The sequence below is a fragment of the Notamacropus eugenii genome, chromosome 4, assembly GCF_028372415.1.
Source record: "Notamacropus eugenii isolate mMacEug1 chromosome 4, mMacEug1.pri_v2, whole genome shotgun sequence".
Lineage (NCBI taxonomy): Eukaryota > Metazoa > Chordata > Mammalia > Diprotodontia > Macropodidae > Notamacropus > Notamacropus eugenii.
In genome coordinates, this window is record NC_092875.1 from 270,924,974 (window position 1) to 270,947,793 (window position 22,820).

Genomic DNA, 22,820 nt, shown 5'->3' on the forward strand with positions numbered 1-22,820 from the left:
CACTTGTAGCTCATGATTCTGTTGTTTGTGTTTTTGTGCTAGCAGCTTTCAGTTCCCATAAAGTATTTCAGTGGAGTTGTTGTATGTTCCAAGTCACCTGACTCATGACAGGATTGAATTCTATGAGTTTCCACCTCCATTTAGATTCTTGGCCAGAGTCCATGGGTTTCAAGTTCCCTGAGATAACACTGGATTCTCTGGCAAGAGACTTCTTCCAGTATCCAGAAGTTTCTGGCTGCCTTTTTCAGTGTGCCTTCTAATGAATGAAGGAATTTATTAATTTTTCTATCATATTTCTATATGTTATTCATATTTGTTTACAGAGATATTTGATATGCTGCTTTTTAAGTCTTTGCTAGAATATATGTAGGAGTCACTATCTTAACTAGAAATCCTAAAACAGTTTTGTATGGAAGTGCAGACCAAATAAATCAAAAGGAATAATGAGGAAATCAAAAGAACCTGCTCAACGAGTAAATAATTGATCTTCTTGACAATTAGAGAGATTTGACAAAGACAACTGTCATTTAAAACATAAACTTATTTGTAAAGTGTTATAAAAAAAGATGGTGAAAGATTACAAGTACTATCACATCACAGAACAGGAAGAAATAGTGAAAGGGGAAGGTAAATATAAAGAAAACTTGGCAAAACACTCAACTAAATAAAGACATCTCAAGGACATTTAATGATGTAATTAGAAGAAGGCTAAAAGATGGGAAAATATCTGTGAAGGATATTTGTAAGAAGTTCTTTTCACCATCAAAGAGAGTAGGCCCACCATATTTGTGCTCTAAAATCAGAGTCTTGGATGTGCTGCCTATGAAAATGGGATTAACACCGACAAAAACAAAAATGGGAAATGCAGCTGGGCTAGATCAATTATACCCAAAGCTTCCTAATGGGACAGCATGATTGGGAGGATCAAATTAGCAGTTCTCAAGGTGTCTGAAAAAAATGAGGATACAAGAACATAGAAGATTTTCAAGCATTTTTTCACAAAAACTAAAAATCATTAGTGATTACTGAGCTATGTATTTATTTTCCCATTTCAACAAAGATTTTATGGGGATGATATGCATAAACATTCAGGGCTTTCTTGATAAAGAAAAAAGAGAATAGAGAGGCTCTTGAAAGTGATTTTCTAATGTAGATCTTACATAAATTTATAATTTACTAAAAAGGATTAGAGAACAAAAGATCCCATTGTGATTATTATTGACTGTTAAAAGTGCATTTTATTGAATAGAAGCAACTAGATGGTCAGGTGAAACTGTACTTGGAAAGAACTGAGTTCAAATCTGAACTCAGACATTTAGTACCTGTGTGACCATGGAAAAGTCATTTAACGTCTGTCACCTTTAGTGTCTTCATCTGGAAAAATGAAGATACTATTGTTCTTCTTATGGTTGTTATGAGGATTGAGTGAGTTAATATTTACAAACCAGTTTGCAAATCTAAAAGTGTAATATAAATGCTATGAAGCAAAATGTCACTCAAAGCACACTTCTTAACCTTGGATCCATAGATTTATTTTTAAAATATTTTAATTATATATTTTGATATAATTGATTTCCTTTGTCATGTTATATATTTTATTTTATGCATTTAAAAACATTATTCTGAGAAGGGAGAGATTCATAAATGTCAACTGACAGGTAAAGGGGTTCATGACACAAAAAAGGCCCTTGAAACAGATAAAATCTGAAATAACTGAAGAAACAAAGCTTTGAGCTTCTGAGCATATTGATTTATTAAACAATGCATGCCAATTGCATAACAAATTGGAAACAGGCCTCCTCACCTTGGCACTAAACCTGAAATATAAGGGGAGAAAGATTTTTATGCTTTAAATGAAGACAATACAGCAGAATATAAACCAGGATACAAGACTAGGTTCTCTGATTTCTATTTGAGGAAAATATTGGGGTTTTTCTGAGGAGAATGAGAGGAGAATGAATGAATTTTGAGGGAGGGGAGGGGAGAGAGCAAGCAAGTGGCCTTTTCCAGATATGAAACTGGATGTCATTCAATTTCCATGATCAGCAAGCAGGTGAAATTTACGGGAAAATGAAACTTAGAGCTTAAAATGGAGTAAATTGGAATTGATGTGGAATCAATGTGGTTCACACAATTTTCTCAATTTCCTTTAAGGAGAGAGTAGCCTTTTATGGATCATTTATCCGTAAGCCAAATTTAAAAGGGTTTTAATGTGCTTATACTCACCATCACCATTATGTCCTAAGAAAGATCACTGGGAAGCAACCTCTTACAAAACTTATTACAACAGCTAACACAGAGTCTAACAATAATCATGATATGTAAACCTTTTAAATATACTCTATAGGTAAACTAAGTCAGGCTACAGATTGAACTCAGAGGAGATTTGTGTATCCCCCATGTAGTCCAGAAAATTCAGTAAATATGAACACCATGAAACAAAAAAGTCAAAGCAATGTGATTATCATCAATATTAAATAATATCAAGTCTCTTTGTATCCTAGTAACCTATTCTCAATGTCCATTTAATCATTTCATCTTGAGTTCCAAAATGTCTCATGTGATCATTTGGTCCCTGAAAATATTTTCTCTTGGACTTTCTGGAATAGGCTTCATCCTTAGGACAGCTATGAAGGGGCTATGCTTATCTGGTTCCAAGTCACTTACAGAAATTTCTATTTAATTCTGCTAAAACATGCCAGTAACAAGATTTAATACAATTTTGTACAATCTCTTAAATTCGGCTTTCCAATAACTAGTTCATGTGTTGAAGACCAACTCATATCTTATGGCTCTGATCTTATTAACAATAGAACTATAAGAAGAACATCAAATTAAGAACCTATAATTCATCTGAAACCAGAGCATTTCAGTTTTTACATAACCATTGATGTTTCTTTCTTTACCTAAAGTACGCACTTCATATAAGAATCTTAAAAAATTCATGATTGACATAATAATTATATCATTTTGATCCTCACAATAACCTTGGGAGTTGATTGGTTGCCACTATTATTTTCCTCCTTACAGATCAGGATACTGAGTTAAACAGAGATCATGTAACTTCCTTAAGATCAAACAGCTAAGAAATTTCTGAAACTGGAATGTGACTTAGGTTTCTCTGCATTTTTCCAGCATTTTTTTCATTTGATTCCACAATTAATAGGAAAACACATCTGACCACATCATAATTTGTTACAGGACAAATCTCAGCCAAATAAAATCTGCATTTGCAACCACAAAATCAAAATCTCAACTTTGCCGGGCTATTGAGCACATGAGCTTAAAAATCCAGAGTCCAGACTTAACAATTAGCTCATTTTCAAAGATTAACAGTAGAACCTTTCCATAAACTTTTAATTTATTTTCTTTCAAAAATCATCCAAAGAACCAAATCAATTTCTTTCATGTTCTGAAAGATTGTCCCTGAGGCTGGAGTTCTGTTTCTCCACCTACCTGGCTATGCCAAAAGCTGTGATGTATGGATTGATTGAAATGACTGGGGAAACAAAGGTTTGTGCTTCTGAGCATATCAGTTTATTAAACAACACATGCCAACTGCATAACAAATCAGAACCAGGCCTCCTCAGATTGGAATTTAACCTCAAATACAGAGGGAGACAGATTTTTATACATTAAAAGAAAACAGGTTAACCTGCTATAGCCCATGATATATGAAAAAATAATCTGTTTTCTAATTGGAGAAAAGATTAGGGGCTTTCAAAGTTGGGAAGAAATGAGTGATTTTCAAAAGTTGGGAGGGGTTAGACCAAGCAAGTGGACTTTTATGGACATGAAAGAGGATGTTACTCAATTCCCAGTATTAGCAAACTGGAGAAACTTGGAATAAAATTAAATGTTGGTCTCAAAATGATGTCGGTTTTAAAAGATGGACTCAGTTTGGTTCACATAATCTCAAAGTTCTCTCACACTGCTCCAACAAGGTGTTTGTTATGTGTATGTTAAAATTATAGGACTCCAGGAAAGATGTACCAAGCAAGATAACTTTGTTATACAACCCTCTAACTTTAACAGCAAGTTAGGCATATAACAGTGATATGTCAGGTCACCAAATATAGGCACCATTGTTATAGAAGTCCAGTACATAATCCAAGTTGAGGAGTAACTCCAATGTATGGTAAAAGTCTTCTATGTGGTCCTTCCTGTAGATAAAATTGTGTTGATTATTTGAAATCCTATAACATTGTAAGTGCAGAGTCAGATACAGCTGAAACTATTGAACAACAACAACATTGCAGAGCCTTCTCAATGACATCCATTGCTATTACTGTTGTTCAGTCATTAATAATTTGAGGGGGGGGTTCTAATGGCAGAGATACAGGAGTGGTTTGCCATTTCCTTTTCTAGCTCCTCTTACAGATAAGGAAACTGAGGCAAATAGGGTTAAGTGACTTCCCAGGGTCACATAGCTAATAAGTGTCTGAGGCCAGATTTGCACTCAGATATTCTTGACTCCGGGTGCAGCATTCTATCCACCCCACCACTTAGCTGCCCTCAATGAGACCCCTAATCATTCATAAATACTTGGTCTATTTATTTCCTTACAGGGAGAAGCAGGAGCATCCAGGAATGAAGGATGTTTCTTGTCCAATATATGCAGTTAGTTAGAACTCACTCAACGGTACATTTTCTTTGAGAGACACAAATAGGCAATCTGTTCAGTCCAGAATTGAATAGGCATGAGAGCAGGCTGAATTACCTTTGGGAAATTGCAATGACCCAAAACTTTTCCCCAAAATAAAGGTCCATTTTTAAACATCAATCTTCTTCTGGAGAAGTAAAGAAAGATATCATATTCTCTGAATATAATTTTAACTACTATTTTTATTCCTTGCTTTTCATCAATGGAACCCAATCCCAAATGAATGGCTAGGTAATATGGTATGAGGGTAAAGTATTTAAGGATTTTTTTGTGTTTCCTGTATACAAAATATAATAGGAAAAAAGAGACTGAGGGACTCATAGGAAAAACAGTCAGTCTTGCTTTTCCTAATTTGTTTGAAAAATAAAGCCATGAAACCCAAGGTTAAGAATTTAGTTGCATGAGTCAGTTGCTAAAGAAATCAGTGACCAGAAGAGGCCTTGAAAGCTTTTTATGTTCCATATCTGAACTGAAGAATCAAACAGTAAAAAGTAATTGAGCCAGAATAGATTCAGTGAGTAGGTACCAACCTCAAACTATTCCTAGGTCCTATTCTTCCCATGCTAAAAAAAAAAAATCAAAGATAACAACTATTCTCTGCAGTTAATGAGCTATATTCATAGGGGAGAGAGGAAGGAAGAAAGGGGAGACAAGAAAGAGTTTACAGCTGGAGTTCCACTATTTCTCCTTGACTTATTTCCTTAAATTTCTTATTTTGCCAAGCTTCTCTCTCTTTTGCTTGACAAGATCTCTTATTTCTTCATTAGTGTGACCATTGAGCATAATATCCATAGATGAATCACCAAAATAGGAACCCAGATCTTTATATTCACACGTGTAATGAATTCAAACCTCTCTCTTCCTCTCTTAGTTTCTGCTGCACATCCAGAGGGAGTTTCAAAACAAAGATCTGAAAGAAATGGTCATGAAGAATGTGCAAGTTGAAACATTCTTTCTCTTTCTTCTTCCCTTCATCTTTTCTTCTTTCTCCTGTTCTCCTCTCCCCCCAATTCTATGCTATCTCTTTCCCTTCTCCCTTTACCCCTGTGTCCTCTATGTTTCTCCTCCTCCTCCTCTCCTCTCCACCATATCTACTTCCCTCTTCCATCTCTCTGCTCCTCCAAGAAGACTTGGGACACATAATAACACAATGCTCCACAGGACACGTGGGAGGACAATTAGACTTGTTTAATCCTATATATCAAAAGTTTGAAAGTCGCAAAGAAACACATTTAGATTTGATGTAAGGGGTAACCATCTGATAATATGAGCTTTGCCAAGATGGAATTGGAAGTGTCTGTGTGCACAGGGCTTTTTCACGCTGGAGATTTTCCAGCAGAAGCTATGTAAACACTTCTTGGGGTTATTGTAGAGGGCATTCTTATTCAGGTATGAATTTGATTAGATGGCTACTGTAGTCTCTTCCAACCTGAAGATTCTTTGATTTTATTTGCTTGGCACCTAAGTGCAGAACCTGGAGTAAAGGGTATGAGAATAAAATAAGTGAATGCAAATTAAAATGTTCTTAATAATCCTCCCAGCTTCTAAATCTGTCCATAATGTGCATAATTACTTGGGAGGTGGTAAGCTCCTCTTCATTACATGTTTTCAATTAGAGGATAGATGGCTATTGATGAAGGGATTTTTGTTCAGTCACAGGTCGGACTACCTGACCTCTGAGGTGTCTTCACCCAGCTCTCAGACAAGGTGATTCTCTCCCTTTCATCTTTAAAATTCTAAGACCATATGTATCTGTGGGGAAACTAGAAAAGAGTATATAATTCTAGATATTCATAAATTTTCACTAACTGTTGATCATCATAATTTTTATGTTGATACATGTGTGTAATTGTAGCCTTCTGAATTGGTCTTATTTCACTTTCTGGGGGAAAATTTTACTCGGAAGCTCCACCTTTTTTCTTCTAAAAATACAAATAAAAAGGGTACAAAAGCTAACTAAATTAAATCTTTACACAACCTCAAAGCTTAAAGGTCTTGAAGAAGTAAAAATTACAAGGTGCTGGTGGGCAGAGTAGCAAGGAAAATAAAAATTAGGATGAGAACAGAGGACAGTAACAGCTTCTTTGAAACACTTTCAAAGGAGTGATTCAGAGCTGATCTCAGTGGTTCACTTGCACATGGGTGAAATTTACTCCCTTTGCCTCTCAACTCTGAAAGGAAACATGATAATAATTCTCACATATGAACAATCACTTGTTCTATATCTCATCAAGCATTATCTTTGTGTACCACTTACAGAAACCCATTTCCCAGCCTTTTTCCTTTTAAGTCTGAAATTTCCCTGACATGAAGAGAACTTTAACACCTTCATCCTGAAATAGATAAAATTCGTCCATATATTTCTCCAATACATTTCTAGAAGCAGCATCAAAAGGCAAATTAGCATATAATGGAACAATGTTATAACCTTTGCAAAGTTGATTGGGAATACCGAGCCAGCTAATGTGTGACAACATTATGTTGTAAAAATAAAGACATAATAGCTATAATGCTTGATAATACTTTTAGATGGGAAAACACAGGCCCTGGTTTTTACAAAATGACCATAAATGTACTGTTGTTATTGATTACAGGTAGGGTCCAATATTACCAAACACATCGACTTCAATAATTCAGATGTTCTGTGATGCTATATCTTCAATCAACTTTTCTTTGACTCTGCGTTATTCATTTACTCTCACGTCTCAATGATTCCAGGTATAAAAGAACCTGATATATAGCTACATCTACACCTGTTCAAAGTCCTTCCTGATACTTATTGTCCACTGATTGGCTTTCTCTTTTCTTCTGCCGATGGGGTCATCACAGACTCAGAACTTTTGAGTCATTCACTTGAGCAGATCACTTAGAGGTTCCGTGACTGGACAAGTCATTCAACCTCTCAGAACTCTAGGTATCTCTGGGCAATCCAAAGTTTCAGAGAAACTACCAACTCATATCTGTGTTGGTATGACTACAGGCTTTCTTTTAAAAAGTTTTTAATGGTTGGGAGGCAATCCAGATGTAATGTCAAGTTCTCCTGACAGAAACCAGATGGAATAAAGATGAGGAATGAGACAAGAATTTTTGTTCCTGATAAATATGAGAATTTGTTTTGCTAAATGATGAATATTTGTTACAAGAATTCTTTGTTTCTGTTTTTCCTGTGGGGTGGGTGAATGAGGGAGAAAAGAAATACTTTTTCATTGAAAAGTTTCGAAAAATAAAATTAAAAAAATGAATTGGTGACTGCTAGCTGGCTTCTTCTTTTGTTTTGAGTAGAACGCTTTTTGTAATTAGTAGGACTATTCCAGCGGATCCAGCCCTATGAGAAGTGGCACACAAAAGGGAAAACAAATTCAGACTTCTATAGAAGATATTCTATTTTTGCCATGCCAGTGCTATACAGCTACAAGTTAAGAGAGAATTATTCTCCCCACCAGCAGTAGATTCCATCTACAATGTTTTCAATGTTAAAAATATTAAGGGAGAACTTAACCCATGATTAGCATTCCAGACTGATTTTCAGATATGTGATACCTTAGAGTCACGTCAGGGGAGATCTGAAATGCAAGGAAAATGAAGCAAAAACATGCTCTGAGCCAGGGGCAAGATGCTCAGACTTTTCAGTAATCCTGCTGTTTGACTGCAGGAAGGAAAATATTTACACAATCTTCACTGATAATTACCTGATTGAAAACTTAATGTTTACTTAAGAATGTTTTTGGCAAGCCATCATTGGGCAAATAGCAAATCTGACAGAAACCATTTAATATAGTTTTGGAATAGCAGTACAGTACTTAGAATAATTGATCTATGGTGCAATTCAAATATTCACAACCATCTAGACTCCAGAAATAATGGGGAAAATGAAGGTGGGAAGATATCCAGGAAAATTGAGCAACTCTACAAGTAAAATTTATAAACATAATCCAACTATGGATTGGAAAGAGCCATGAATTTGGTGTCAACAGACCTAAGTCCAAATTTTGGCTCTAGTAACTACACCTGTGCGATTTTCTACAAGCCATTTAATTTCTTTGTGCCTCAGTTTCTTAATTTGCAGAATTAAGGAGAGGAGAAAATTTCTTTTTTAAAAAATAATTTCTTTATTTTCAGTTCTTAATATTCACTTCCACAAGAATTTGAATTCAAAATTTTCTCCCCATCTCTCCCCACTCACACCCCAGGAAAGCATACACTCCTTCCACCCCTTCCTCCAGTCTGTCCTCCCTTCTATTACCCATCTTTTTTCCACCCCTCTTCCCCTCTATTTTCCTGTAGGGCAAAATAGATTTCTATATCCCAGTGCCTATATAGCTTAATTTCCAAGTGCATGCTAAAACAATTTTTTAACATTCTTTCTTAAAGCTGTGAGCTCCATTATAATCTCCCTCACTCCCCACCCACTCTCATTGAGAAAACAAGCAATTCAATACAGGTCATACATGTGTAACAATGCAAAGCACTTCCATAATAGTTATGTTGTAAAAGACTAACCACATTTCCCTCTGTCCTATCCTGCCCTCCATTTATTCCATTCTCTCTTTTGACCTGTGCTCCCACAACAGTGTTTGTTTCTGATAATCCCTTTCCTCAATTTACTGTCCCTTCTATAATCTTCCCTCTCCTGTCCCCTTCCCCTTGCCTTCCTGCAGGATAAAATAGATTTTCATAACCAATGGAGTGTGTGTTATTCCCTCCTTAAGACAAATCCCATGAGAGTAAGGCTCAATTATTTCCTTGCATCTCCCACTTCTTCCCCTCTACTGCAAAAGGTCTTTCTCCCCTCTTTTATGAGATGATTTGCTAAATTCTACCTCTCCCTTTCTCTTCCTCCAGGTATATTCCATTCAACAATAAATTTTATTTTTTTAGGTATCCTCCCTTCATAATCAGCTCATCCTGTGCCCTCTGTCTCTCTCTCTCTGTCTTTCTTTATCTCTGTCTCTGTCACTCTGTCTCTCTGTCTCTTTCTGTCTCTGTCTCTGTCTCTCTCTCTCTCTCTCTGTCTCTCTCTCTCTCCATACACACACACACACACACACACACATATACATATATACACACACACATAAATATACCCATGTACATATATATATATATATATATATATATATATATATATATATATATATATATATATATATATATATATATATATATATATATATATATATATATACTCTTGTGAACTGTAAGTTTTCAGTTCCTCCAAGGCAGGACAATCAAAGGAAAGGAGTTTACTCCTCTCCTAGCCTGTGCTCTAGTCTGTGAGCAAGCACAAGCACTTTTTTCTGCTCAGGATCTGTGAGTAGGATTCCCTCTCCACAACCAACACCAGCTCCATCACACCAGCACTACTCCTCACCCCAGGACTGAGACCCAGATGAGCCCCATGATTCCCCCAGGGTGTTTAGGCTGAGGGCTTCAAAAGTGCATGCTGTTGCACAGTGGCTGTTGCCACCTTGAGGCTGTGACTGGGGCTGGACCACGCTCTCCTCTCACCCAAGTGAAAGAGCTTTCTTACTGACCTCTGAAGCCGTCTTTGGCATTTGTGGGTTGAGAAATCTGGGAACTGCAGCTGCTAGTTGTGATTCTGTGCCCTGAAGCCTGCTCCAGTCCTATCCATGTGATGCTGTGCAAACAAGGCTGGGCTGCTTTCAGTAGATCTTTCCTGTCAACCTTCCATACTGTCTTGGTCTGGAAATCTCTTTCACTCTGTCATTTTGTGACTTCTGCTGCTCTAGAATTTGTTTAGAGTCATTTTTATAGGTATTTTATGGTCTATGGGGGGAGAGCCGGAGCAGGTCCATCCTTCTACTCCACCATGTTGGCTCCACACCCCAGATTATGAGATTCTTAAGGGCAGAGACTGTGTTTTTTCAAGAGCTGATACTTCTAGTACTGGACTACTAGTATTCCAAAGTTAAATTGATAGTTTCATGAGGTACAGAAGAGATATTCACATGTAGCAACATATATTTTTGTTCATACAGTTCAGAGAATATGACTGATTAGATTTTGGTGGAATGGTGGCAAAATAACTGAATCTGGAGTCAGGAAAAATGGATTTGAACATTAATTAAGAAAATTGCTAGCTGTACAACCTTGGAAAAGTTCTTTTACCTCTCAGGCTTCTTTGTTTCTCATTTAGAAGTGAAAGGAATTGAACAGGGACTATGGTATAAGGATGCAAATGACCTCATAATTGTCAACAAGTGTTGGTAAAATAGGACCTATGACAGGAATGTGGCTATGGAAGGGTAAACCTTATTCAAATAGAGTGCAAGAGGTTAACAGAGCCATGGAACCATATTATGTGTTGACAAAAAATACTCAGAACTTTAATATTTTAAAGTAGTTGCAATTCACTGAGTTGAGTACTTTCCTCTATGGGTCTAGATTGCAAACCATCCACATCTTCTCATCCTCTGAAAATCTTGTATTGTCCTTCTGTAAATGTTTCATTGATAAACTGCCCAAGGAATACAGGGAATTTCTGTATATTGTTTACGGATAGCAGTGAACTATGTTGACATATTCAATATTCAAATCAGCCTTTTCTCATCCCTTGCATCATGAGCAGCCCAGCTCCTCTTCCCATCATACATGTACTTTGGTATAGCTTTTGTGCAATAAAAGGCAGTGTGGCGAAATGGAAATCAGGAAAGAGAACTAGATTTGGAGTCACACAATCTGACTGCAAATTCTGATTGTCCTACTTAATACCTGATGAGTACTATGACCTTGGCCAAATTCCTAATCTCTTTGAAGCTCAATTTTCTCATCTTGAAAATGAAGATGTTACACTAGATGACCTTGAAAGATCAAAAATTTACAAAACTTGATTTAGCTTTGATTCTACGCATTTAATGGCAAAAATATGCTCCTGATAGGCACCATACATTTCTGAATTGCTCATGGGATTACTCATAATTTTTATTCTTTGAAGATTATGATACCTTATGATTTAGCAACATATAATATCACCAGGAGAATATTGGTAATAAAAAAGCACTTCTTTATGTCCAGGTTCACATCAGAATTGTTGAAAGCACTACTCGGCTTCAGTGCAATTCCACTCTACTCTTTGTATCCTATTGTCTGGACAACAAGCACTTTTTTTTCCCACAGGTGTATAATATCTCTGTGCCCTAGAATATGATACCTTCCCTAATTCCCTAGGATTTTCCAAGCAAAACTTCTTATCATCAGCAAATAGGAATAGTTGTAATTCCTTTTAATCAATCATTATACCTTTAATTTCTTTTTCTCTTATTGCTGTTGACAGTATTTCTAGAACTACATAAAATAATAGTGGAAAAGTGGGCATCCTTGCTTCCCTACTATATTTATTGGAAAAGATTTTATTGCCTACCCCATCATGTATAATGCTTGCTTTTGGTTTTAACTGGATGCTTTTATGATGACAAAAAAAAAGTCCCTTTGCTTATACTATATGGGGCTTTTAGCATAAAAATGTTGTCAAAGTATTTTTTCTTTATCTATTGAGCTGATCATGTGGATCAATATTTTAAATGATTAAAACAATGTTGCTGTTACTGTATACAACATTCTCTTGGTTCTGCTCAATTCACTCCATCATGTTGTACAAGTATTTCCGAGCCTTTCTAAAGTCAGTGAGCTCATCATTTCTTATAGCACAGCAGTATTCCCTCACAACCATATACCACAACTTGTTGAGCCATTCCCTAGTTGATGGGGACCCTTACAGTTACCAAATCTTTGCCACCACAAAGAGAGCTGCTAAAAATATCCCACTCACGTTCAAAATTATAATTACTATTTGTGATTTTCCTTCCATCTTATTTTTACTCACTATATTCTTTCTCAGCCCCTCTTTTTCCTGACCCCTAACCCCATCTTCTGACCCCTCACCTCACTCACCTCTCCAATCATCATTCCATTCCCTCCCCTACACCCATCTCAATCCACAAACCCTTGCAAATGTCTGCCATCCTCTCCCCCTTCTATATCCCAATCCATGCACTCCTCTAAAAGACCCTTCTGCACCCTATTCCCTAGTCTTCCCACCTCTCTACATATTCAGAAGACTTATACAACCTTTGAGTTGTACACTTTGTTTCCTCTTCAACCCAGATGAGATTAAGGTTCCAACATTACCAGCCCTTCACCCCCACTTGCTTCCTCTGTATTTGTTCTTTTCATGCTCCGTTTTTATTATATAGTTGCTCCCTTTTAGCTTTTCCCACCCAATTTTGTTGTTTAGAATAACCACATAATAAATAGCTTATCCCTAACCTTTCTTTAAAACTACCTTAGTAATGATTCTAGTTTCAAGAACACTGATAACATTTTCATATTTATATGTATTATATATAATAAAAAAGTTTGACCCTGGGAGTACCTTACAATTAGTCTTTAATATTTTCCTTATATTTCTTCTAGATCTTTTATATGAAATTTTCTAATGAGTCTTTTTTGTGATAAATACTTGAGAAAGTTTTTCACTTTGTCAAATGTCCATTTTTTTCATTCTTAATTACAATATTATTTTAAGAACAACTTTGAGTGACTGTCAGTTTAACTATAACAAACACACAAATTAAAAATAAAGGACATATAAAGAGAGATGCTATCTGCATCCAGAGAATTTTATTTACATACATGCATTTGTGTCTAGTGGAAGCCATCTGTAGGGTGGGGGGGAGAAGAAAAAGGGCAAAAAAAATTTACAAGATAACTCTGTTGTATCTTTAACAGGAATAGCAAGTTGCATGTGATAGATTTGCAGCATCATAAACATTGACCTTTTTAATTATACCATGTTATGGAAATGCTTATTCTGTTCCATGAATTGAAAATATTTCTTTTTAAAAATATGATTAATTACATTGATTGTTTTCCTAATGTTGAACCATCCTTGCATACCTAGTATAAAACTCACTTGGTCAGAATAAATGAACTGCAATAAATCACTATTTTCTCTTTGATAGAATTTTGCTTTAAAAAAATTAATCAATGTTTACTAATGAGATTGATCTATAATTTTATGTCTAATGTTTTGCCTTTTTTGGTTTAGGATTAGAAATATATTTGTGTCATTCCCCAATTGATAAGTGGTCAAAGGATATTAACAGTTAGTCTTCAGAGGAAGAAATTAAAGCTAGCTATAGTCATTTGGAAAAAATGTCCTAAATCACTATTGAATAGAGAAATTCAAAAACAATTCTGCACTACCACATTACACCTATCAGATTGGCTTACATGACAAAACAGGAAAATGATAAATGTTGGAGAATATGAGGGAAAGTTGGAAAACTAATTCATTGCTGGTAGAGTTGTGAGCTGATTCAACTACTCTGGAGAGCAATTTGGAACTATTCCCAAAGGTATATAAAAATGTGCATACCCTTTGACCCAGAAATACCAGTTCTAGGGCTGCATTCCAAAGAGATCATAAAAATGGGGAAAGGACTCACATACACAAAAATATGTGTAGCAGTTCTTTTTGTGATGGTCAAAAACTGGAAACTGAGGGGATGCTCATCAATTGAGGAATGGCTGAATATGTTGTAGTATATGAATGTAATGGAATACTACTGTGCTATAAGAAATGATAAACAGGTAGTCTTCAGAAAAACCTGGAAAGACTTATACAAACTGATGCTGAGTGAAGTGAGCAGAACCAGAAGAACATTGTACACAGCAACATCCACAGTGCATGATAACTAACTTTGATGGACTTAGCCCTTCTCAGCCATGCAAAAGACTCACGATGGAAAATGCCATCCAAATCCAGAGAAAGAACTATGGAGTCGGAACAAAGAATGAAGCAATTTTCTTTTTTGTTATGTTTTGTTGTGTTTTGTTTAGTTTTTCTCATATAAAGTGAAGCAGACTATTTTCTTTTTTGTTTGTTTTTCTCATGGCTACTCCCATTCATTCTAATTCTTTTATTCAACAGAATTAATATGAAAATGCATTTAATACAAATGTATATTTAGAGCACATATCAGATTATGCTATCCTGGGGAGTAGGGAGGCGAAGGAATGGGAGAAAATTTAAGACTTATGGAAGTAAATGTTGAAAACTAAATATAAATTTAAAAAAATAAAGCACAGTCAGGTACTCAGTGGAAAAAGGAAGGGAAGAGGGTATTTCAATGACAGCAAATAGCCTGAGAAGTCAGTGTGTTTGGTAGCCAGAGTCATCCAATTTGACTAGATCTTGAACAAAGTGTATAGAGGGGAATAATAGGAAAATAGCTTGGGAAGGTGAGGTGGCTAGCAAGCTAGGAAGAGAATTGAATAGCAGGAAGTTATTTCTGAATTTTACATAGGAGACAACAGAGATCTAGGAAGGACTTTTGTGCAGAAATATGAACATAAATATATAATTGTATTAAAAGTGGACCAAATGATTCAAGAAAATTCCAAAGGACCTTCTCAAGATGAAAAATGCCATCCACTCCCAGAGGGAAAACTGATGAAGTATATTGTTTTTTTACTTTATTTTCCTTGAGTGGTTTTTTGGTCATGCTAATATGTAAATATGTTTTGTGTAATTTCAAATATGTAATTATATAATATTACGTATCTTCTCAATGAGTTAGGGAGAGACTAGAAAGAGTATGATTATTACAAACTCAATTTTTTAAAATCATTATTAAAAATAAACTTTAAAAAATAAATCAATTTTTAAATGTACCAAGTCGAAGGGAAAGTGGAGGCAGGAGGAATCCTGTCAGCAGACCACAGTAATACTCTAGATAAGTGGTAATAACAACTAGTACTAATGTTGGGAGTGGTGGCAGTAGGATTATGAAAGGGATTTGAGAGAAGTTACAGAGATGGAATTGAAAATTCCAGGAAACTGAAAAAATCTGGGATAAGAGGGAGAAAAAGGAGTTGAATATAAAGTGGAAAGTTATTAAAATAGCTAACTATATAGATAAGTAGTTTCAAACTCGTTAGTGTTCTACAAACAGCTTTAAAATTCTTGGATATGAGTTTAAAATGAAATTGGGAAATATTTAACAAAATAAAAATAAAATACAATATTTAAAAAGGAATATATTTGGGTCCTAAAAAAGATTCTTATATGTTGGTTTCTTTCTAAATTTGAAGTATGTCTAAAAAACTATTCTCTAAAAGTTTGATAGAATTCTGTGAATCCACCAGGATTAAGATTTTTTCCTATGGTATTTCTTTTATAGCTAGATCAACTTCATTCCCTGAGACTGGCTTATACAAGATCTCTGTCTGGTTTTCTGATAGTTTGGGTATTTTATTTTTTAATTAAATTAATATTTTTCATATTTAAAGTTCTGAAATTTCTCTCTCCCTACTTCCCTCCCTACCCTTCATTAGAAAAGGCCACTATTTGATGCAGATTTATTAATACATGTAAAACAATACTATGCATACTTCTATTAATAAGGTCTTTCTCTGGAGGCAGATAACCTCTTCGTTCATAAGTTTATACTTGATTTGAGTATATAGTATTGAGACCAACTTAACTATTCACAATCATTCTTTGAACAATATTGCTCCTACTCTATATATTATTCTTTTGGTTTTGTTCATTTCACTTTCCATTATTTCATTCATATATTCATGTTTTCCCCTAAAATAAACCAACTCATCTTTGTTGACAGTGCAGTAGTATTCCTTCACAATCATATACCACAACTTGTTTAGCCATTCCTCAATTGATGGACATCCCTTTAACTTCCAGTTCTTTGCCACCTCAAAGAGAGCTGCTGTAAATGTTTTAGAACACATAGGTCCTTTTCCTTTTATCCCTTATCACCTTGTGAAACAAACCTAATCGTGGTATAATTAGTCAAATAATATATACAGTTTTATAACTCTTTAGACAACGTAATTCCAAATTGCTCTCCAAAAATGGTTGAATCAGTTCACACTTCCATCAATATCAAATTTTCTGCATCCCCTCCAACATTTGTAACTTTCCCCTTCTATCATTTTAGTCAATCTGATAGGTGTGAAACGACATATCAAAGTTATTTTAATTTGCATTACTTGAATGAATAATGATTTAGAGCATTTTTATATGTCCCCATATACTTTTGAATTCTTGATTGAAAAACTGGCTATTTACATCATTTGATCATTTGTCAATTGGGGAATGACTCCTATAAATTTGACAAAGTTATCTATTATTTGAGATATGAGACCTTTATTTGAGAAATTGTCTATAATTTACCCCCATTTTTCTGGTTGCCTTCTAATTTTGGTTATATTTCTCTTATTTGTACAAAATCTTTTTAATTTAATATAATTAAAATTATCCATTTTACATTTCACAAAATTCTCTTTCTCTTGTTCACAAATTCTTCTCCTATCCATAAGTCTGGTGGGTAGTATGTTCCATGTTGTTCTAGTTTTCTTATAATATCTCCTTATATCCAGGTCATGCATTCATTTTGACCTTATCTTGGCAAATGATATAAGATGTTGATCTATACCCAATTTCTATCAAACTCCTTTCCTATTTTTTTTTTTACCAAATAGTGTATTTTCCTCCCAAAAGCTTAAATCTTTAGATTTGTCAAATACAGTATTATAATCATTTACAACTGTGTATTTGTCTACTGAGCTACCTTTCTATTTCTTAGCCAATACCAGATAGTTCTGATAATTATTGCTGTATAATATAGTTTAAGATCTGGTACTGCTAACCCTCCTTCCTTGGCGTATGTTTTCATTAATTCCTTTGATATGCTTGATTTTTTGTTCTTCCAAATGATTTTTATTATTTTTTACTAGATTAATAAAATAGGGTGATGGTTGGTTTTTTTTTTTTTGGTAAATTAAGTGGGATGGCATTGAATAAGTGGACAAGGTAGAATTGTCATTTTTGTTATATTGCTTCTGCTCCCCCATGAACAATTAACATTTCTCCAAATATTTAAATCTGACTTTACTTGTATAACAAGTGTTTTATAATTATGTTCATGTAGTCCCAAGGCTTGTCTTGACAGATGTACTCCTTGGTATGTTACACAACGTACAGTGATTTTTAAAAGAGGTATCTCTTACTAACTCTTCTTGCAGCTGGTGATATATGAACATGCCAATGATTTGTGTGATATTTCATATTTTTGAAGGTATTACTTTATTTCTTTTGTGTCTTGCACTTTGTTGGCATATAACTATATAAAAAGTGTTCTGATTATTCTTTCTATCACTTCTGCTCTAGCTGTGATTTCACCTTTCTCATTTGATATGTTATTGGTTTTTTACTTTCTTTTTGATCAGATTAGCAAAGATTTTATGAATTTTATTAGTTTTTTCAAAGAACCAGATTTTAGTTTTATTCATCATATCTGTGCTTTTAATTTCCAATTTATCTCTTTCCCCTCTAATCTTTACCTCTATCCTTCTGTGATTATTTTAGGCTTTTTATTTGATAGATTTCCAATACGTAAATGTACGTGCAGTTCATTAATCCTCTTTTTTACTTTGTATTTTTGTAAAAATTAGATTTTTTTCTGGAGGACACCTTAGCTTCACCCAAAAAATTTTAGTACTCTTCTTCATCATTTTCTTTTATGGTAGTTGTTGTTTCTATGATTTTTTTCTTTGACCAACTCATTTATTTAGAATTTCATTGTTTCCACTTGCATCTATATCTTTTCTTTGTGATTCCCAAATTATTATTTTATTGCATTATTATCTGTAAAGATGTATTAACTCTCTCTAGGTTTTTTTTATATTTGTTTGCAACATCTTTCTATGACCTTGTACGTGGCCAGTTTTTCTAGAAGTAATACGGAGTGCTGAGAAATAGACATATTCTTTTCCTCCCCTTTAGAAGATTTCATAAGTCTTATAACTAGTTTCTTCAGCAGTTTGTTCAGATCCATGGTTCCCCTTCTGTTTATCATTCTTTTAGACTTTACCGAAACTGAGAGAGTAATACTGAAGTCTCCTGTTGCTGGTGTTTTATTGCCTATGTCCTCCTGTACTTCAGCTAATATTTCCTTTATAAATTTGGATGCTGAGAGCTCGCTCTCTGAGGAGCCGTCGTGTGGAGCGCTAACTGCCGGCCGTTGGAGAAGAGAATGCAGTGTGTCTAAGGGAACCGGGGGGGGGGGGGGGGGGGGGGGTAGGGTGGGGGGGGGTGGGAGGGGCACGGGGAGGGTGTATCTTATCGTTACTGGAGCTACTGTCTTCCCGAATCTGGTTGATGGGAATCTCCGAAGATGGCTGTGCAAGAGAAATACCCAGGCGGGAGGATTTCCCAAGCCAGTCCAACTGATTCCAGTTTGATTCAGAAGGGCAGTTCCCTGGGGACTGAATGGCAGATCCCAGTCATCTCAGAGCCATACAGAAGCAGCTTCAGCAGCTGCTCGAGTGTGGCTGACAGTGGGGACACGGCCATCGGCACATCATGTTCTGACATCGTTGAGGAGTTTTGCAGCTCGGATGGCAGCCCATCCTTCCTGCCCATCAAAAGCCAAGGAACCATTCCTATAGCCCGTGTGATACCATTTACTTCGGGGACCTCTCCAATAAAGCCAGCTTCCACCCTTAGAGGGCTCCTTTCCTCCAAACTGACTGTGTCAGGATTGTCTGAAAATGTGGGACTGCCCAGGAATGGAGACCTTGGCACCATGAAAAGGTCTCAGGGCCTGCCGAGGGATTTCATGTACCACAGTGGAAAACCTGGGGAAAATGGAATTGAACAGTCCTGGTTTCCTGCTTTTGGCCACAAAAGAGAAGAGGAGATGAGGAAGTTTGGTACTCTCAACATGGAACCAACTTTCAGCCAGTCGGTTCTGACGGAGACACTGTATTCAGATCCCTACTACCGACTTCACCTGCAAAATCCATCAACTGAGACAGGCAAGGAGTTGTAAAGGTGCTGCCGGAGACTAAGAAGGCCCCAGGTGCAGAGGCTGGGTGTGAACGAAATGGGACCTACGCCATTGTTGGTGGGCTGCTTCAGGCAGCATCTGGCTTCCCGAAGCCTCTGCACTCGCAGGGGTGGCTGCAAGGCCCTGACACTTGGCATTGCCAGGAACAGTCCTGTGAACTCAGCACAAGCCGACGGCAGCTGGAATCAATTTGGTTACAGATGGAACAAATGAAGCTCCAGAATGCAGCCACCTGCCACCACCCCGCAGCTTACACTCAGTATCTGCCCTCCCTGGAGTCAGCCCAATGGGTAAACATCCTGAGCAGCCATGAGAGCGTCCTCCAGGAGGCTTTCAAGGAGAAGGATCTCCTTATCGACAAGCAGAGGCAGCACATCTCTCAATTGGAAGAGAGAGTTCGTGAGAGTGAGCTTCAGGTCCACAGTGCCCTGTTGGGCCGCCCTGCACACTGTGGGGATGTCCGCATGCTGAGGCTGCAGGAGCTGCAACGAGAGAACACTCTGCTCCGAGCACAGCTTGCACGGAAGACAGAGGCTCTCAGTAAAGAAAGGTCAGAGCTTGAAAAGAAACTCGGTGCCTCCGAAGTGGATGCCCAGCTCATCCGGGAGTCCCTCAGGGTGGCCTTGCAGAAACATTCAGAAGAAGGGAAGAAACAGGAAGAAAGGGTCAAGGGAAGGGACAAACACATTAACAATCTGAAAAAGAAATGTACGAAGGAAACAGAGCAGAACCGGGAGAAACAGCAGCGCATTGAGACTCTGGAGAGCTATGTGGCCTACCTGTCCTCGAGGGAGGATCAGGCGCAGCGGAGCCAGAAGCTCCGGGAATTAGAGTTGAAGAACTCAGACCTGCAGGAGCAAGTGACAGACCTGAAGAGAAAGCTGGGAGAGGCCGGGGCAGGCTGCACGGAGCGGGAATCCCAACTTGAGAGCCTGAAACAGAGAACCGGAACTCCTCTCTGTGGTGCAGAGTTTGCAAGATAAACAGTATTCGAAGAAGGCCAGTGGTGGGAGCCTGGTTCAACAAGTGGAAAGCCCCGAAGTGGAGACTGAACCTTTACAGAAAGAGTGTGATTGCCTCAAGAAGGCTGTGGATAAGCAGCAGAAGGAAAGAGACCAGTTGTGTTCACAAGTGAAGAGTCTGGAGGCGAAAGTGGCCCAAGAAGAAGGAACTTGTCAAGCCCTGAAGGAGGAGGCTAGAAGGAGGGAAAATGCCTTGGAACAGCTGCGCTTGTCAATAAAAGAGCTTTCAATGCAGAACCAGGACCTGATTGACCCGCTTAGACCACCTTCGTCAGTCCCAGTCAGCATCTTTGCCCTCAGCAGACACCAGCTGTACCAGAATCTGGGCAACTGCCTGCATGATCTGCAGGTCGTATACAGCATTGTGACCCAGAGATCCCAACCTATGCCTTTTTCTGGGCATCCATTCTGTGTCCCACCCCTCAACTGAGTTAGATTTGCAGAAACCAGATGTGATCATCAAGAATTTGGAAGAAGTCAGGGAATTGCATCGTGACATCGAGGAAATCCATACCACCATGTGTGATAGATATGCCCAGGACATGGGAGACAACTGCATCACCTAGTGAAAATAGGAGGAATAAGGTGGAGGAGAGGCCAGGCTAGAGACTGCCTCTTGATTGCTGTGAAGGAGTGGTGAATAACATAGCCCCCTGGCAAGGATATGCTGTGTCCTTCAGGAACATGTTTATTGGTACTTGCCAGTCCTGATTTGTGCCCTTGGGTGGTGATGGGGGAGATAGAGTTAATTATTAACTGACCTTCCCCAGGTATGACCTGCCATACAGGGGAAGCCTGGCCTGTTGCCTCACTGCCCCATCCTTGCAGATGGGAACCAGGATCATCCTTACACTGTTTTGCCGGCAACATTAGCAAGGATTCTCTATGACTCCCCCACCTCGCCTTAGATACCACATGGTCAGGGTTGTAGTGCCCAGACACAGATCTCCATCTTTTTCTCTCAGGGATGACTAAGATGAGATGATCTGTGGGGGAAGGAAGAGCCCTTCTCATCTGTGGGATCAAAGAGCATCTCAACATGCCTCAGGGTCTTTTCATTTAGTCAGGTCCCCATAGCATTGTAAAGGGAAAGTGGATTACTTGTCACTCTTGTGCCTTAATTCTTCTCCCTCTCACCTCCCACCACTAATTAAGTTGTCCACTAGGAATCTCCCAGGTCATATTTTCAACCTGAGATTGTGGGTATTCTAGCTATGGAGCAGGTAGATAATCAGCTCATTTTCTTCGTCCTGGTTTCTAGTCCCTGTAAGCAGTAGGGGACTGGATGCTGTTATTGGGGGGAATGGTGCAGCAGGTCTTGACTATCCTTCAACAACGTATCTGCTCCTCTCTAGTGCTCAGGTTTGGTGAGAGCTATTTGGAAGCAGTAGGGCAGAGACTTCCCTTTTCCCAAGAAGGCTGTGTGCCCTGTTGGGTTACGAAAAGCCCTTCCCACCTTGAGGGAATGCCCCAGTGTGTTGGCTCCCCTGGAAAACCCTCAACACTAATACCCATACAGGGTGCGACACCTCAGCTTCTAAATCGTAACTGTTACCATTTTGACTTCTTAGTTCCAGGTGCAGCTTGGATTTGAGTTGTTCACAGGGCTGGTTATGTTGGGTTTTTTCTCCTTTTTATCTTTCCAGTGTGGAGAGTGATGCTCGTTTGTACCTGTCTCTGAGAGAACATGTGTGATTCCGGTTGGCTCCTGATGCTGGGGTGAGGCAGCCTTGATATAGATCCCCACTGCTCAACCCTGATTGTGGTCTGGAGGCCAGTGAGCAGATGAGCAGCGACCCTCTTCTCCAGTGGCATTTAATTTCTAGAAAGGATAGGAACTGCTGCCTTGCTCCCCTGACCAAAGGATGCCTCCTTATTCGAAGCCAGGCTGGGACTGCAGAGCAGAACTCAGGGCCATTCTATTCTCCCTCAAAGTTTATAAAGTATTTATGAATCTTTGTTATATTGACTGGTTTGTATTATTTTGATTACAAAATAAAAATCCTGAACTGGTAAAAAAAATTTCTGGAGCATATAAGTTTATTTCTGATATTGGTTTGTTGTCTATGGGTCCTTTGAGATCAATGTCATTTCTCTATTCCTATCTTTTTTTATGTTTTCTTTTGCTTTGTCAGAAGGCATGATAGCAATGCCTGTTTTCTTGGATCATTTGATGCATAGTAAATCTGTTTTCCATTCTCTCAGTTTTATTTTGTATATCTTTTTGTTTTTATATGTATT

The 22,820-nt window shown here is 37.5% G+C and overlaps 1 pseudogene; it reads left to right on the top strand.

Moving 5' to 3' along the window:
• Nucleotides 1–18,813: 18,813 nt before the first annotated feature.
• LOC140501232 (centrosomal protein of 85 kDa pseudogene) lies at nt 18,814–22,601 on the top strand (annotated as a pseudogene).
• Nucleotides 22,602–22,820: the final 219 nt, after the last annotated feature.